The sequence below is a fragment of the Narcine bancroftii genome, chromosome 10 (assembly GCF_036971445.1).
Source record: "Narcine bancroftii isolate sNarBan1 chromosome 10, sNarBan1.hap1, whole genome shotgun sequence".
In the NCBI taxonomy this organism is placed as follows: domain Eukaryota; kingdom Metazoa; phylum Chordata; class Chondrichthyes; order Torpediniformes; family Narcinidae; genus Narcine; species Narcine bancroftii.
This window is the reverse complement of record NC_091478.1, coordinates 9,177,394-9,193,215: the sequence shown is the minus strand read 5'-3', so window position 1 is coordinate 9,193,215 and position 15,822 is coordinate 9,177,394. Positions and strand designations below refer to the sequence as shown.

The 15,822-nt window shown below is 39.3% G+C and overlaps 1 protein-coding gene and 1 pseudogene across 1 annotated transcript in view; one reads left to right on the top strand and one right to left on the bottom strand.

The window, feature by feature from the left end:
• chst15 (carbohydrate (N-acetylgalactosamine 4-sulfate 6-O) sulfotransferase 15) overlaps positions 1–15,822 on the bottom strand; it is a 274,117-nt gene that overhangs the window by 235,273 nt on the left and 23,022 nt on the right. The window contains exon 2 of the mRNA XM_069899744.1: positions 517–644. The gene's annotated coding sequence lies outside the window, so the exon portion shown is untranslated. The remainder of the gene's footprint in view (positions 1–516; positions 645–15,822) is intronic.
• Positions 6,485–7,126, top strand: LOC138744070 (poly(rC)-binding protein 3 pseudogene; annotated as a pseudogene).

Below are 15,822 nucleotides of genomic sequence, written 5' to 3'. Positions count from 1 at the left end.
TGAAAACTGCTCTTGAACCAAGAGATGTTGGACTTTAGGCTTCTGTACTTTCTGCCTGAAGGTAGCAGCAAAATAAGAGAGAAGGGCTAGGGTTAAGGGGGTGCTTTAAGATGTAGGATAAAGCATCAAGAAGACTACAGATGCTGGAGAAACTCAGTTGTGAGGTGAAGTACTGCAAGCACACAAGTCTACAGTTCATATCAAAAGACAATAGACGATAGACAATAGGTGTAGGTGAATGCCATTCAGCCCTTCAAGCCAGCACCCCCATTCATTGCGATCATGGCTGGTCAACCACAATCAGTACCCTGTTCCTGCTTTCTCCCCATATCCCTTGACTCTGCTATTTTTTTAAGCGCGCTATCATGGGGCATTGCTGATTTCTGTGAGGACAAAGAATGAAGATTTGAATGTTGGCCCTTTAAATAGAATGATTTAAGGGAATAAAGGTAAACACAAAATCTGCAGTCTCTGGGGTCTCCGGACTCTCTCCCGCGTCTGACAGACTGGACTCACCCGCATCTGACAGACTGGACCCTCCTGCATCTGCCTCCGACAGACTGGACCCTTCCTCATCCAATGGACTGGACCCTCCCGCATCCGACGGGCTGGACTCTCCACCATGTCTGGTGGTGTTGCAGCATCTGTGGAAAACAAAAGAAAGGCGAAGATTTAAGCCTCATCCCTACTTCAGAAATGCATTTTGATGTCTGGTTTAAAGGATATCATGGAAATCAGTGAATAAATGGAAATGGTTATTCTTCAGCCCAGTGAGTCAAGCAAGATGGGATGAAGAAAACTGAGAAAATACTGTTGGTGGGGACAGATATCAAGCATAAAAGACTAGAGTCAAATCTCTGAATGGAAACTGAAAGGTCAAAAATTGCTTTGCACAAGGTTTTGATCGGCAGAGCACTTTTCCTTTGGAGTTGAGCAAAAGAATACGTTGTAAAGGCTGCTGTATTTTTGTTCTGTCTTATTAATGTACTTGCCTGGATATTGGATTTTACCTCTTTTGGAGGACTATATGGATTTCCATTTCATCTTAAATGGAGTAATGTGCTAAGATTACAGATCCTTTATTTTCCCCCACAAGGAAAGAATGTCAGCGATATAGAGTGCACACAACATATCTGCCACGGTAACCATACAAAAGGATGCAATGGAGAAGTGGGTCAGGGCTGCAGGTTTTCACTGTATTTGACCACATCTCTCTCATAACACCCACCCCTACAATTGCACCCATGCATTAATTCCCATGTTCCAGATGGTCCCAAGCCACACAAGATCAGTATAGTGGACTATTCAGGGAATGACTTCTACAGACACCTATATATATAATATACATACACAGAACCAATCTGTTGCACATAATGATCAGAGATCAGACTGGTAGACACTGTGAGGTTGGAAAACTTTCATACTTCAGCAAGAAACTTGGTGACTTCGAGACTTGGAGCAGGTTTGCCTTCCTGTTTCACAGAACAAAATGATTGCACAATTTCAGTTGTTAAAAATAATTCACTTTCTCATTTAAGTGAATTGCACTGAAAATGCCTGGACTAATGTTGCAATGGGTAGATGTCAACCAGAGACAGAGAATTAAAACATATGCAAAACTGATGATGCACACAATGTGTAACGAATGAAGAAGTTCAATATTAATATTAGCTTTGGTATTCTCATAATGATCCTCTACAACCGCAAAACTGCAGTGGGTATTCTTCACTTTGCTGGAATGACATGATTCTCCCCAAAGCTCATTTTGAACAGGGAGGTGACATCCACATCATCAAACACAAATACTGTCGCATCCACAGTCACAACCCGTTGAGGTCAGAACATTCTTCCAGCAGGTGAACCCGTGGAAAGAGACTGTTCCAGTTGTAGTCCTGGGTCATATCTTGAGAGCCTGCTCACGTCAACTGGCAGAAATATTTATAGATATCGTTATTCCCTCCCCATAACATATCAAAGTCCCTACTTGCTTCAAGAAGGCCACCATCATATCAGTGTCAAAGAAACACTTAATAATGGCCTCAACTGCAAACTATTCGTGGCTTTGACATCCACCAACATAAAGTGCTTTGGGAGGCTGGTCGTGGCTCATGCCATCTCCAGCCTATCAGCCAGCCTTGATCCACTTGAACTTGCCTGGCAGCCAAACAGATGCCCTCTCCATAGCTCTCCACTCACCCTTAGGAACACTAGGACTTCAAAGGCATCTATGTTAGATTATTGTTCATAGACTAAAGCTCTGCCTTCAATACAATAGCCCCTATAAAACTCATTCCTAACTTTCAGGATCTAGGCCTCTGAACCCCCTTCTGCAACTGGGCCATTCTCACCGTACACAGTATTTTGTGACAATTAAACTTATGAGTAATTGGTATTTTTACGGCAAGTTTTCTTATTCAAAACACGTCCAAGGCTGAAGGTTTCAGCTTGTAGCAAATTTGAACAGTCTCCAAATATTGTCTCACTACAATGAGCTCTGGCTACAATGATGAATTTATAAAAACTGGAAAGAAAAGTATCTCTTGGAGAGAAAGAAATACATACAAGGTGTACATTATGCCAACTGCTTGAAGGAAAGTAGCAAATATGATGGAAAGAAAAACAGAATTTTGAAGAAATTAGAACTGACAAGTTGGCAATAAAGCCACTAAAATGATGAAATTCAAATGAATATGTTGAGAGTGAAGAAAGAACGGAGCACACCAGTCCAGATGCAAAAATTAAGTTCTGTCAACACCAGCAGAGGAAGGAAAGGGGATTGTCCACTGAAATGGAAGCACTTGGAAGCAGAACAATATATGAAGCCTGAGAACACTTGGCAAAAATTATTACGTTCCAATGGGAAGACCAGTTGACTTGACCCATAACTTTGTGCATAATTAGTTGGTAAACTAATTTTTTTCCACATTTTGAAGAAGCCAAGAGCCTAAATCAGTGGTTCACTGCCTTTTTTTCCCACTCATATACCACCTTAAGTAATCCCTAACCTATACCATAGGTGCTCTGTAGTTAGTAAGGGATTGCTTAAGGTGATGTGTAAGTGGAAAAGAAAAAGGTTGAGAACCACAGGCCTAGATGATTGTAGCATTTCAACCATGAGCACTCATCACCAGTAATTTATTGATTGTAAAATGGTTTCTGATCCCCAACCCTGAGCTTACAAATGGCTCCAAATAAATCTTGCCTCTTAGATGATTTATTCAGAGCAGATTCACCAAGTTTGTGTAGAGAAGAATGCAAGGGTCCTTGTCACGGTTCATCTCCGTAGCAGTGTGACAGAGGATTCTCTGATTTAAGGGCTGTTCCCTGAGACACACACAAGAGTCAATTATCCAGAACTGCTGGAAGATCAGCAATTTGGCCTGTTGATCTTTCAGCAAATGGAAATGTCATGTGGGAATGTTGCCAGCTGGCACATTCCAGCCTGCAGGAGTAGATGCTGAGGCTTGGTGCAGCCAACGCGCGAGTGCTGTGGGGAGGACCACAGTCTAGAATCCTTCCATTATAGGGCATTGAGTGGCTGAGACCAAGGGGAATGCCTTCAAACAACAGAGGGGGAAGTAATGACAAGATGTCACAGTGGTGGTAACAATGTTCTTTCTCTTTGGCTTGGCTTTACGGACGAAGATTTATGGAGGGGGTAAATGTCCACGTCAGCTGCAGGCTCGTTTGTGGCTGACAAGTCCAATGCGGGACAGGCAGACACGGTTGCAGCGGTTGCAGGGGAAAATTGGTGGGTTGGGGTTGGGTGTTGGGTTTTTCCTCCTTTGTCTTTTGTCAGTGAGGTGGGCTCTGCAGCCTTCTTCAAAGGAGGTTGCTGCCCGCCGAACTGTGAGGCACCAAGATGCACGGTTGGAGGCGAGATCAGACCACTGGCGGTGGTCAATGTGGCAGGCACCAAGAGATTTCTTTAGGCAGTCCTTGTACCTCTTCTTTGGTGCACCTCTGTCACGGTGGCCAGTGGAGAGCTCGCCATGTGAATAAAGTCTATTTTGGTTTTTAAAAATTGGATTATTTGTGAAACATCGTAAGAGGCAAGTGTCAATAGAAAGGCTATTACCATCAAGTTGGTGCAAAGACCTCACTATTCTTTCAACTCTGGACCTGATGCAAGTTCAAATTAGACCACTGATGATTTTAAAGCTGCTCCTTCACACAAGCAGCAGCTTAAGTGTAAGAATTATACATTGCGGTGGCTCAGGACTATATTTACAGAGTGGAGCTAACTGAAAACATCGTCTGAAATATCACTGAAATGGGGAAATGGTAAGGAAATATCTGCATTATCAACAGTGCTGGATCCACATCCTGAAACCTCAATGCTTTGAAGAATCAGCAATATATTGGTTGGTCAGGATAGTACAAGACTATGTGAGGAATTGGACTCGTGTGCCTGTTGCCCTTATTCTTCTTGGAGGTATAGTTTATGGATTTGAGAGTCCTAGAACTTCCTCCTTAACAATACAAAAGGCCTTCACTGTCCTCTTCTAAATTCCCATATTCCAAAATTAAATAAAAAGAGCTTAATAGGAGGGGAAAGGAGATCATATATCAGTAACCCAGCTATATTCCTAAAACTTCTACTAGAAGTTAGACTGGAAAGGAAAATCGATTTTTAGAACAAGGGTTGAATTAGCTCAGTATTTTTAGAGTCTTATTGGGAATTCAATTGAGGAGCGGTTTGCCATACTCAATGGGATCTTGATAACCAGTATTTCAGAGGAAGGTGAATCATTCAAATCTTTATTAGGGCAACAATAAATTGATACTAGAATCAGCCATTCTCAATGAAGACTATAGCACCAACCCCTCCACTACCCAAAAAAAACTGGGGGCCACAGCACACTTAAATGGGGTCACGTACTGAAATCATAAAATATTTATATCTAGTTGGTGGGAGAGAGGAACAGAAGAAATCAACTAAACTTCCCTGTAAAACAGTCAATGATAAACTTAGAGCATAGTCCCAAGGGGGTCATAGCCCAAAAAAGGTGGGGAATGGCTGCCTAAAATGATGGAGTGAGTTTCTAAATGCAACTTGGGACCAGTTAGAAAGACTGAGGCATAAGATTCCCACTATACATTGAGTTCACAGGTACAGTTTGCCTTATCACCTGGACCCAATCACAAATTCAAGAGGTTCACCACTCTCTGGCTAAAGAAATTCCTCCTAATCTAATTTTTTTCTTAAATGAACATCCTTCAATCCTGAAGTCACACCCTCATGTTCTAGACTCCCCAACCTTGGGAAACAACTTTGCCACATCTACTCTGTCCAGGCCTTTCAATGTTTGATGAGCTTTTAGGAGGTCTTCCCTCTTTCTTCTGAATTCCAAGGAGTATAGTCCAAAAGCTGACAAACATTCCTCATATGCTATTCTGTTCATTCCAAAAATCATTCTTGGGAATCTTCTCTGAACCCTCTCCCATGCCTGCACATCCTTTCTTAAATAAGAAACCCAAAATCGTATCCTGCACTCCAAGCAAGGCCTCACCAGTGTCTGACAAAGCCTCAACATCACATCCCTACTCTTATATCCTACTCCTCTAGATATGAATGCCAACATTGTATTCGCCTTCTTCACCAAAAAGGTTAACTGAAGGTTAACCTTTGGTGTATCCTAAATGAGGATTCCCAAGTCCCATTGCACCTTTAAATTTTGAATTTTTCCTCATCCAAAAAATAGTCTAGTCTTATTCTTTCTACCAAAGTACATGACCATACACTTTCAAACATTGTATATTATTTGCCAATTCTATACCCATTCTCCTAATCTAACTATTTTGGCATCATTTCCATTTCTCTGCTCCACCACCTTGGAACATTGTTGTAAGACTGACACTTAACAAGGAAGTGTAGCACAGGCAAGTAATAGGCTTTCCAAACAAGACCATCCAAGGAACACTGGCAAGGACAACACCCATTAATCCATGTCCGAAGAGGAATCTGTTCAAATACAACCACTGTAATTATAAATGCATGATAGAACACCAAAGCTTCTGCAGTGACAAATGTGTGGAGACAGCTGAAGAAACATTGCTCACTGTCCACAGAGTTTACCCAGCCTGCAAATAAATAAATGATTTAATAGCACTCTCAGGCTGATTTCTGAAACAGGAACTCTTAGAAAGAAGCAGCTCTCACACCGAACTCTCACAACTCTTTATTTGCCATCAATGAATGAATTTCATTCAATTTGCTGACCATCACATCCCTCAAGGATCTCTTCTTATCCGGACTGACTCATGCAAAAATGAACCTTACTGATTTTTGAACCTCCAACACAAGGTTAGATTTTTATAAATTTGCACTTAAGTAGAACACCTTCATGTTGCCGAAGGGACTCGGACTATTGTTCCCACTGATCTGCTCTTTCATTTTACCCTCTCCCCCCCCCCCCCCCCCTTCTGCCAACTCCTTGGGGAGGCCACCAAGCTTACAGGCACCCCACTCTCTGTCCTCGTTCCTTCGGGGCTCATGCCTTGCACTCCCGGAACTGTTGATTCTTTAATACTGCCAGAAATTGTTGATCACCACCTCAATAACAATAAGCTGTATCATCACCTGATTGAATTATACCCAAGAAATCCAGAAACTCCAAAACTGCACTACAGTGGACCCAAAGATGACTGAGAGTGGACTGAATGTTAACCTTACCATCTGATTGCTCATGCATGGAAAGAAAGTTGGAAGCATCATTGGAAAGAAAGGTGAAACTGTGAAAAAGATGCATGAAGAGAGTGGTGCATGCATTAATATCTCTGAAGGAAATTGTCCTGAGAGAATTGTAACCATCACAGGCACAACTGATGCCATATTCAAGGCATTTGCAATGATTACATTCAAGTTTGAGGAGGACATTGACAATTCAATGACCAACAGTACAGCCACCAGTAAACCTCCCGTCACCTTGCGACTCGTTGTACCAGCCAGCCATTGCAGATCTCTGAATGGAAAAGGAGGCCCAAAATCAAAGAAATTCATGAGTCAACGGGAGCTCAAGTCCAAGTGGCAGGGGTCATGCTGCCTAATTCCACTGAAAGAGCTGTGACATTCTCTAGGATGCCAGATGCAATCATCCAATGTGTGAAGCAAATATATGTGTGATGATGCTGGAAGTAGAGTATAAGTCCCCACCGGAAAAAAAGAAAAATATTAACAAAAAATGTGTCAACAACAGGAACCAGAGTTGGAAATGTGTATTCATCTATTCATTAACAGAAAATTTTGGGATATTGTTGATAAATCTGCTTATTTGATGAATTGTGTTAATTATTTATCATCTCAGAATTAGAATCAGGTTTATCGTGAACATGTGTCACAAAATGTGTCATGTGTCACAAAGAGTCGCCATGACCATTGCCCAACATCCCTAACAATACAAGAAAGAGAAGCAAAAGAGAGACCCTCGAGCGACATTGCACGTCCATGGATTCAGCCCCCAGAGCTCCTACTGCCTCTACAGCCTGAAGTTCCATAAGGTCAGTAGACATCATTCTAGACATGCTTCACTGTGGGTCATCAAGAGACTAGAACTAAACCCTGACCTCCCAAAGTGATTTTTAAAAAAAGTAACTCAGTAGAACCCCTCCCCTGCCCCCCCCCCCCCCCACCTCCCAACCCTACAGCAACCACCATTGAACAGATTTTCCAACACTCCCAAATGGCACTTGGCCCAAGTAAGATGGGTGTCAGCCATCAGCAAATTATACAGGCAACCTGCCTGGAACTTAAAAATTCCATCATAAGAATCCTTGGCCCATGGATTTCAAAGGCCATTACTTTTAAATGAATATCCTGCCTAATTTAGAAATTAGGAAGCCATTAAGTGGCTGATAATCGTGTCATCATTAATTTTGGTGTGAAGCAAATTGAAAGAAAAGTCATGTATTTAAAGTAGAATTAATTAACAGATTCAGAATGTGTGTCATTTCTCCTTTTCTAGATGAGTAATAAAGGGTAATAAAAAGAGAGGAATTAAGGCAATTTTTGCTTGTAATAATATCAGCCTTTGAACATTATTTATAATGAATTTGAATCGTCCTTATGTAATAAGGCAAATAAAAGAATTTATTTTACCGCAGGGTAAAGAGCTTAATTACACAAGAGTTTTGAAAAAGATCAACAGTTTAGTATCAAGGTGTTATCTTCCCTGATGGAGCATGAATAAGCCAATAGTGATTTCAACAAAGTAAAATGGAAAAAGATGTCTGAGGAATGCATGCAACTTGCAATTTAATGCATTAACAGGGCATAGCCTGACAGAGCCTTTATGTAAAATCAAATCCCAAAAATTGTCTTAAGAATTTAGCACAACCAAAAAAGTAAGGGGGAACATTTACATTTGGTTCAGGTGGGCATTTTCATTCAAGATTCAATTTATCATCATATTAATAAAACAGTGTCATATTATATGACATTTCTTTTTGCCTGCTGCAAGGCAGACAGATTCACCACCAGCAGGAATTGCCTAAACACCTCTTATAGTTAAAGAAAGAGAAGCGTCTCCCCAGAATCACTGAGTGTCTGTAGATTCTGCATCCCCCACAGCCACACAGAGTCCAGTCCAAACCATTGGCAACCCAAGTTCCAGATCCAAACCTCTGACATGGTCAGGATCCCTTCAGCACCCTCGTCACCTCCTTGCATCCCGGTTCCAATACCTGGTACCAGATCGAGCCAGTCTCCAGCAGTTCACAGCCTGGCATGTCTCCTAACAACCAAGATTCCATGGATTCCTCGCCTTGAGTTGCCAGCAGCCTGCCGCAAGCACTAGTCCCTCAGTTGCAGTGGTCCCTCACTGGTCCGCTGCCGTGATTGCCATCCCCGTGGGTCATCTCCTCTGCTTCTCTTTCTTAGACAGTGTATGATCTTCCTGTCTTCTGATGCCCTGGTCCTTCTTCCTCTTCTTCTGTGTCTGCACCTGTGTTTGTGTCTTCTACTTCTCTTCCTTGTATTTGTGTCTCTTCTGACTTCTTGTTGAGTTGCTTGCTTCACTTTGCTGGGCTTCTTCTTGCTTGGCTTCTTGCTGTTGGTCCTCTTCTTCTGTGCTAGTCATCTGTTGGGCCTCTTGTTGCTGTTCTTCTTTCCTATCACTCCCTTTCCTGTCGCTTTCCTCTTCTTCCAGCTGAGATCCCTGGTGTCGGGCATCCCTCAACTGGTTGCGCTCCTCAGCTGGGCCCCCCTCCCGTCGGATTTTTATTTCATCCATGCGCCTGTATTAGAGTTTTTTTTAATTCCTCTAATATTTCTGCAAACTTAGCTGACGTCACTTCCGATTTATGGACACTGAGCAAGACAGTTCGTGGACTTCTTACGCAACCTGGCGAATGTCTATACCTAAAAAAGAACAGTTCTAGTGGAAGATGAATGGGATCAATTTCTGTGGGCCAGCACCAGTTATGTCCCAGGGGTGCCAAACTCGAGAGTTTCAATTTGTACAACCTATTTAAACTAAAATTATAATCCTTTACAAAATTAAAGGACAATGCTATATTTCTAGTTGACATTAATTCAGCCATTTAATTTTGTTAAGAAGGTTACGGAAACAGAAATTCTGGACTGAATAATCGCTCCCATTAATTACCATTGTAATATTGCCTGCTGTCACTGGAACAATTTTAGTCCAAATAAATGCTAACTCTATTCATTACAGGTTTTAAATCATAGTGAGCAATGACATTTCAGTAATATTGAGAACCCTGTCAATTTTATTTATTCATTCATGAAATGTGTGGAGTCACTTGCAAGGCCAACATCCCTCATTACCCTTGAGTTGCTACAGATGAGTCATTTTTCTGAACAGATAGTCAGTCTGGTCCACCCACTGTGTTTTCATGTATAGAAAGCTGCTGCTATGAAGGAAGCGCAATACATTGGAAAATTTGCCCAAGTTCAGCTTGGAATGGAATTTGCAGATTGTGATTTTTCCACCTGACTGATGTCTCTGTACTTCTAGGGTCATCAGTTTGAGTCCTAATGCCCTGAAGTTTACACATGATTGTCCTACTTGGGGATAGCTTCATCAATTAATGATCACAATAACCCATGGTTCTAATGGTTCACATCATATCCAATAAAGAGGTAAAAATTATTCCACACGGTTACTAATCCATTGTTTTCTGCAGGTCTGAGGTACAAAATAAGGTTCAAGGTTCATTTTATTGTCATGTAATACAGGTACACAATCCTTTATCCGGAACTCTTGGGGAACAATGTGTTCTGAATTCCAGATTTTTCCGTATTTCGGAAAGCCAGATTTAAGCCCACCCGAATTGTGCTGCCAAATCCACCCCCACCCCCTTTCAGTCGCTCTGTCATCTCTTTTTTTTTTAAACTGTATTTATTCATTCAAAAAACAAATAATATATGACATATACAGCAATTAAACATGAACATTTTTATATATATTAAAAAAAAAGAAAAGAAAGAGATAAACCCCCCCCTTCAGCCATAAAAAAAGAAGAAAAAAAGATATTAAAAAAAGTTAAATATACATATTAAAATCTAATCAATGTAAATTGAATTGTAAACATTCCAAATATAACAGCCACTTATTAATAAAAAATATATAATTATCATGCGAAACATACATAATTTTTTCCACTATTGAACAATATTTGATCTCATTATGCCATCTATTAATATCAATCATATTTGTATCTTTCCACGTACTAGCAATACATTTTTTCGCTACAGATAAAGCTAAATATACAAAAGCAAGCTGAAGCCTTTCAGAGGTTGCAAACTACCCAATAAAAATACTGTTGGATCTAAAACTATTTTAATCTTATACAGATATTCTAAAAATGATTGAATTTTCTTCCAAAAAGATTGTATATGTATACATGACCAAACAGCATGAAAAAAAGTTCCAACTGTATCACCACATCTAAAACACAAATTTGATTCATTAAAACCATAATTTTTTAATTTTTCAGGTGTCAAATATAATTGATGTAAAAAATTGTAATTAATCATTGCATAACGTGCATTTATCAATCTAGTTATACTATCATAACAGATATCTAACCAATCCTCTTCAGAAAAAATAAAACCAATATCCGCTTCCCATTTAATTTTAGATCTATCCCAACCTTTTTTATCCATACCATCCTGTAATATTTGATATATAAATATTACTGGTACCTTCATAAGAAAAGTCTCAAATTTAGTCATTTTAGGTAAAATCATCTCTCTACCAAACATACATTTTACCAAAAATCGAATTTGATAATAAAGAAATAAAGAATTCTTATCAATACCAAAATCTTCCCTCATCTGATTAAAAAAACTTACCCTCTTTAAAACAATCTCCCAAATTTTTCACACCTTTATATCTCCAATGCAATAAACTTTGATTATGTATTGAAAAAGAAATAAGTTGATTATTATACAATGGAGTCAAAGCCAATAATTTACCCCTAGAACCTATCATTTTATTTTTCTTTATCCATAACTTCATTAAATGTTTTAGTATAGGCACATTATATTGTTGTAACAAATTCATATTCCAACTAAACAAAAATTTATATATTTTTCAAAAAAAAATTATCAAATAAATATAGAATAGATTGAAACAAATATTGTATATGCGGAAAGATATTCATCTTAATTGTATTTATCCTTCCCATTAAATTAATAGGTAAATCTTTCCATTTAATCAAATCAGTTTTAATTTTTTTCATTAACAGAACATAATTTAATTTATATAAAGATTGATAATTAACATACAAAATTATACCCAGATATTTAATTTGATCAGTCCACTTCAAATTAATAATATTCTTATAAACTGAATAAGCTCCTTCACTTACCGGTAATATTTCACTTTTTTCCCAATTAACTTTATATCCAGAAAGACATCCACATTGTATTAACCATTCCTTCAAATGCAAAAGTGACTGAGCTGGGTTTATTAAATACACCAATATGTCATCAGCAAATAAATTAATTTTATACTCCTCATCTAAAACTTGCATACCTTGTATCTGTGTATTTTGTCTTATCAACTGTGCTAAAGATTCAATCACTAACGCAAACAAAGCTGGTGATAAAGGACAACCTTGATGAGTTGATCGAGTTAACTTAAAAGATTCTGAAATCAAACCATTCGTCAATACTCTAGCTACCAGTTTACTATATAGAGCCCTAATCCAACCAATAAAAAAAACACCAAACTTAAATTTCTCCAAAACTTTAAACAAAAAATTCCATTCAACTCTATCAAATGCTTTTTCTGTATCTAGGGATATCACATTGGATGATCAAAAGATTGTCAAAATCTATAAATCAAACTAATCACTCACAAAATGTTATCTGAAGCATATCTATTCTTTATAAAACCTGTTTGATCAATATGAATCAACTTTGGTAAAAATTTAGCCAGTCTATTCGCTAATATTTTAGCTATTATTTTATAATCTACATTTAACAATGAAATTGGCCTATATGAAGATACCTTCAAAGGATCTCTAACTTTTTTAGGAATTACTGTAATTAAAGCACTAGAACAAGACTCAGGTAAATCATAATGTTCTCCAACTTGACGTAATACATCCCCAAACACTGTAAATAAATCATCATAAAAAATTTTATAAAATTCAACCAAAAATTCATGATCACCAGGCGATTTACTATTCGGCATTTCCAGAATAGCCATTTTAATTTCCGAATCAGTAAATAGTTCTTCTAACTCCTGTATATCTCCATCCTCTAATATTGGTAAATTCAACTGCGATTTTTTTTTAAATCAATCGATCCAGTTTCCTGTTTTCCTTCAGATGTATATAAAATGAATAAAATTCACCATTAATCTCACGAGGTTTATAAGTAATGAGAATTCTGTCTAACAGCATTAATAGTCCTCATTATCTGTTCTTTCTTTAATTGCCACGCCAATACCTTATGTGCTTTTTCTCCCCATTCGTAATACTGTTGTTTAGTCCTATTAATCACACATTCAAATTGATAAGATTGCAAAGTATTACATTTCAATTTCAGCCTAGATAATTCTATTTTCTGATCTTCTGTAGTATCTTTCTGAAATTCCTTCTCTAACTCATCGATCTGTTTCTCTAATTCAAGACTCTAATTTAATCGATTATTTTTTATTTTAGAAGTATAACTAATTATTTGTCCTCTCAAATAGGGTTTCATAGCATCCCATAATACAAACTTACTTTGAACAGAATTAGAATTTTCTTTCAAAAAAAAAATTAATTTGTTTTTTCAGAAAATCAATAAATTCCATATTTTTTAACAACATTGTATTAAATTTCCAACGATAAGCTATTTGAAATTTCTCAGAAGTTTCATATGTAAAATATAACAGAGAATGATCTGAAATCACCCTACTTTTATATTCCGCTTGTTGTATTTTCCCTTGTAAATGTGCCGATACTAAAAAGAAGTCAATCCTTGAAAATGATTCATGTCTAGATGAATAAAAGGAAAAATCTTTCTCTGTCGGATTAAGACGTCTCCAAATATCTACTAAATTAAGATCTTTCATCAACCCTTGGACCTGGATTGCCATTTTAGATTTTTTAACTTTCTTTGGAGATTTATCTAATAAAGGTTCCAAAACACAATTAAAATCACCACCAACTAAAATATTATCATTAGCTTGACCCAAACATAAAAATGCATCCGAAATAAATACCTCATCATCTGCATTTGGTGCATAAATATTAAGTAAAGTTCAAAATTCACTAAAAATCTTACAATTCAATTTAAGAATACATCCTGTCTTTTCCTTCATTGATTGTAGTTCAGAAGATAAATTTTTATGTATCAAAATTGCTACACCTTTAGCTCTAGAATTAAATGAAGAATATACATGCCCAACCCAATCCCTTTTTAATTTCATGCTTTCCTTCACATTCAAATGTGTTTCTTGTAAAAAGGCAATATCAATTTTCATTTACATTTAATCGTACTATTTAATCCTCGAACATTAAAAGTAGCAAACCTCAGCTTTGACATATCTTTCTTTCTTTGGCTTGGCTTCGCGAATGAAGATTTATGGAGGGGTAATGTCCACGTCAGCTGCAGGCTCGTTTGTGGCTGACAAGTCCGATGCGGGACAGGCAGACACAGTTGCAGCGGTTGCAAGGGAAAATTGGTTGGTTGGGGTTGGGTGTTGGGTTTTTCCTCCTTTTTCTTTTGTCAGTGAGGTGGGCTCTGCGGTCTTCTTCCAAGGAGGTTGCTGCCCGCCGAACTGTGAGGCATCAAGATGCACAGTTTGAGGCGATATCAGCCCACTGGCAGTGGTCAATGGGGCAGGCACCAAGAGATTTCTTTAGGCAGTCCTTGTACCTCTTCTTTGGTGCACCTCTGTCACAGTGGCCAGTGGAGAGCTCGCCATATAACACGATCTTGGGAAGGCGATATGGTCCTCCATTCTGGAGACGTGACCCACCCAGCACAGTCGGATCTTCAACAGCGTGGGTTCGATGCTGTCGGCCTCTGCATCTCGAGTACTTCGATGTTAGGGATGAAGTCGCTCCAATGGATGTTGAGGATGGAGTGGAGACAACGCTGGTGGAAGCGTTCTAGGAGCCGTAGGTGATGCCGGTAGAGGACCCATGATTCGGAGCCGAACAGGAGTGTGGGTATGACAACGGCTCTGTATACGCTAATCTTTGTGAGGTTTTTCAGTTGGTTGTTTTTCCAGACTCTTTTGTGTAGTCTTCCAAAGGTGCTATTTGCCTTGGCGAGTCTGTTGTCTATCTCGTTGTCGATCCTTGCATCTGATGAAATGGTGCAGCCGAGATAGGTAAACTGGTTGACCGTTTTGAGTTTTGTGTGCCTGATGGAGATGTGGGGGGGGGGGGGGCTGGTCGTTATGGTGGGGAGCTGTCTTTATATAAAAACTCAAATCAACGTATATAGGCCCTCCAATAAAATAAAATCACAAATGAAAAACTAAAAAAAGTTTAAAAAAATAAAAATAAAAAGAATAATAAAGAAAAGAAAAAAAAATCTCTCCCCCCCAAAAAAAAACTACCAAAAGGTAGTAATCCCCTAAACAAAAATTGGGTGTGGGTCACCCACCAGTGGCTGATGACTAGTAAAGAACTTAGTGCAAATCTCTTCCTACCCAGCCGCTCTGCCATCTCCACCCCCCCTCCACTTGCCTGACTCACGCTGCTGGTCTCCCCCCTCGCCTGTCCGACTCGCACTGCCGGTCTCCCACCCTCACCCACCCAACTCGTGTTGCCAGTCTCTCCTACTCTCCTGCCTGAGTCATGCTGCTGTCTCTCTCCCCACTTGCCAGATTTTGGAGCTTTCCAGATTTTAAATGTCCAGATAAAGGATTGTGTACCTATAATATATAAAAATATAAGTGATATGCTTCAACTTTTGTCTTCCATAAGGCAAACAAAGTCAGCATGAGCATTGCCTGATGCCCCTAACCATTAGGAGAAGAGAAGGAAAAGAGGGTTCCTTCAGAGTCACTGAGTGTCTGTGAATTTGCCTCCAGCTCTCCCGAATCCTCGCAGGCGTACAGACTCCTGTTCCGACCAATGACAGCCCGAGCTCTAGGTCCAAACCTCTAATACGATCAGTGCCCGAGGCTCTTTGGGCATCCTTCTTGCCCTTAACAGCCTCTCAAATCCTGGTTCTGATACCTGGTTCCCATGAGCCCATCTCCAGCAGCCCACAGCCCATAGCCTGCATGGGTCCTACGACTGCAAGTCACAAACCGCCCACAGTCTGTGTGGGTACTTCAACCTCTGTGCCCTTGCTGATCCGCTTCTATGGTCACCTTCCCTGTGGGCCCATCTTCCATGCTTCCC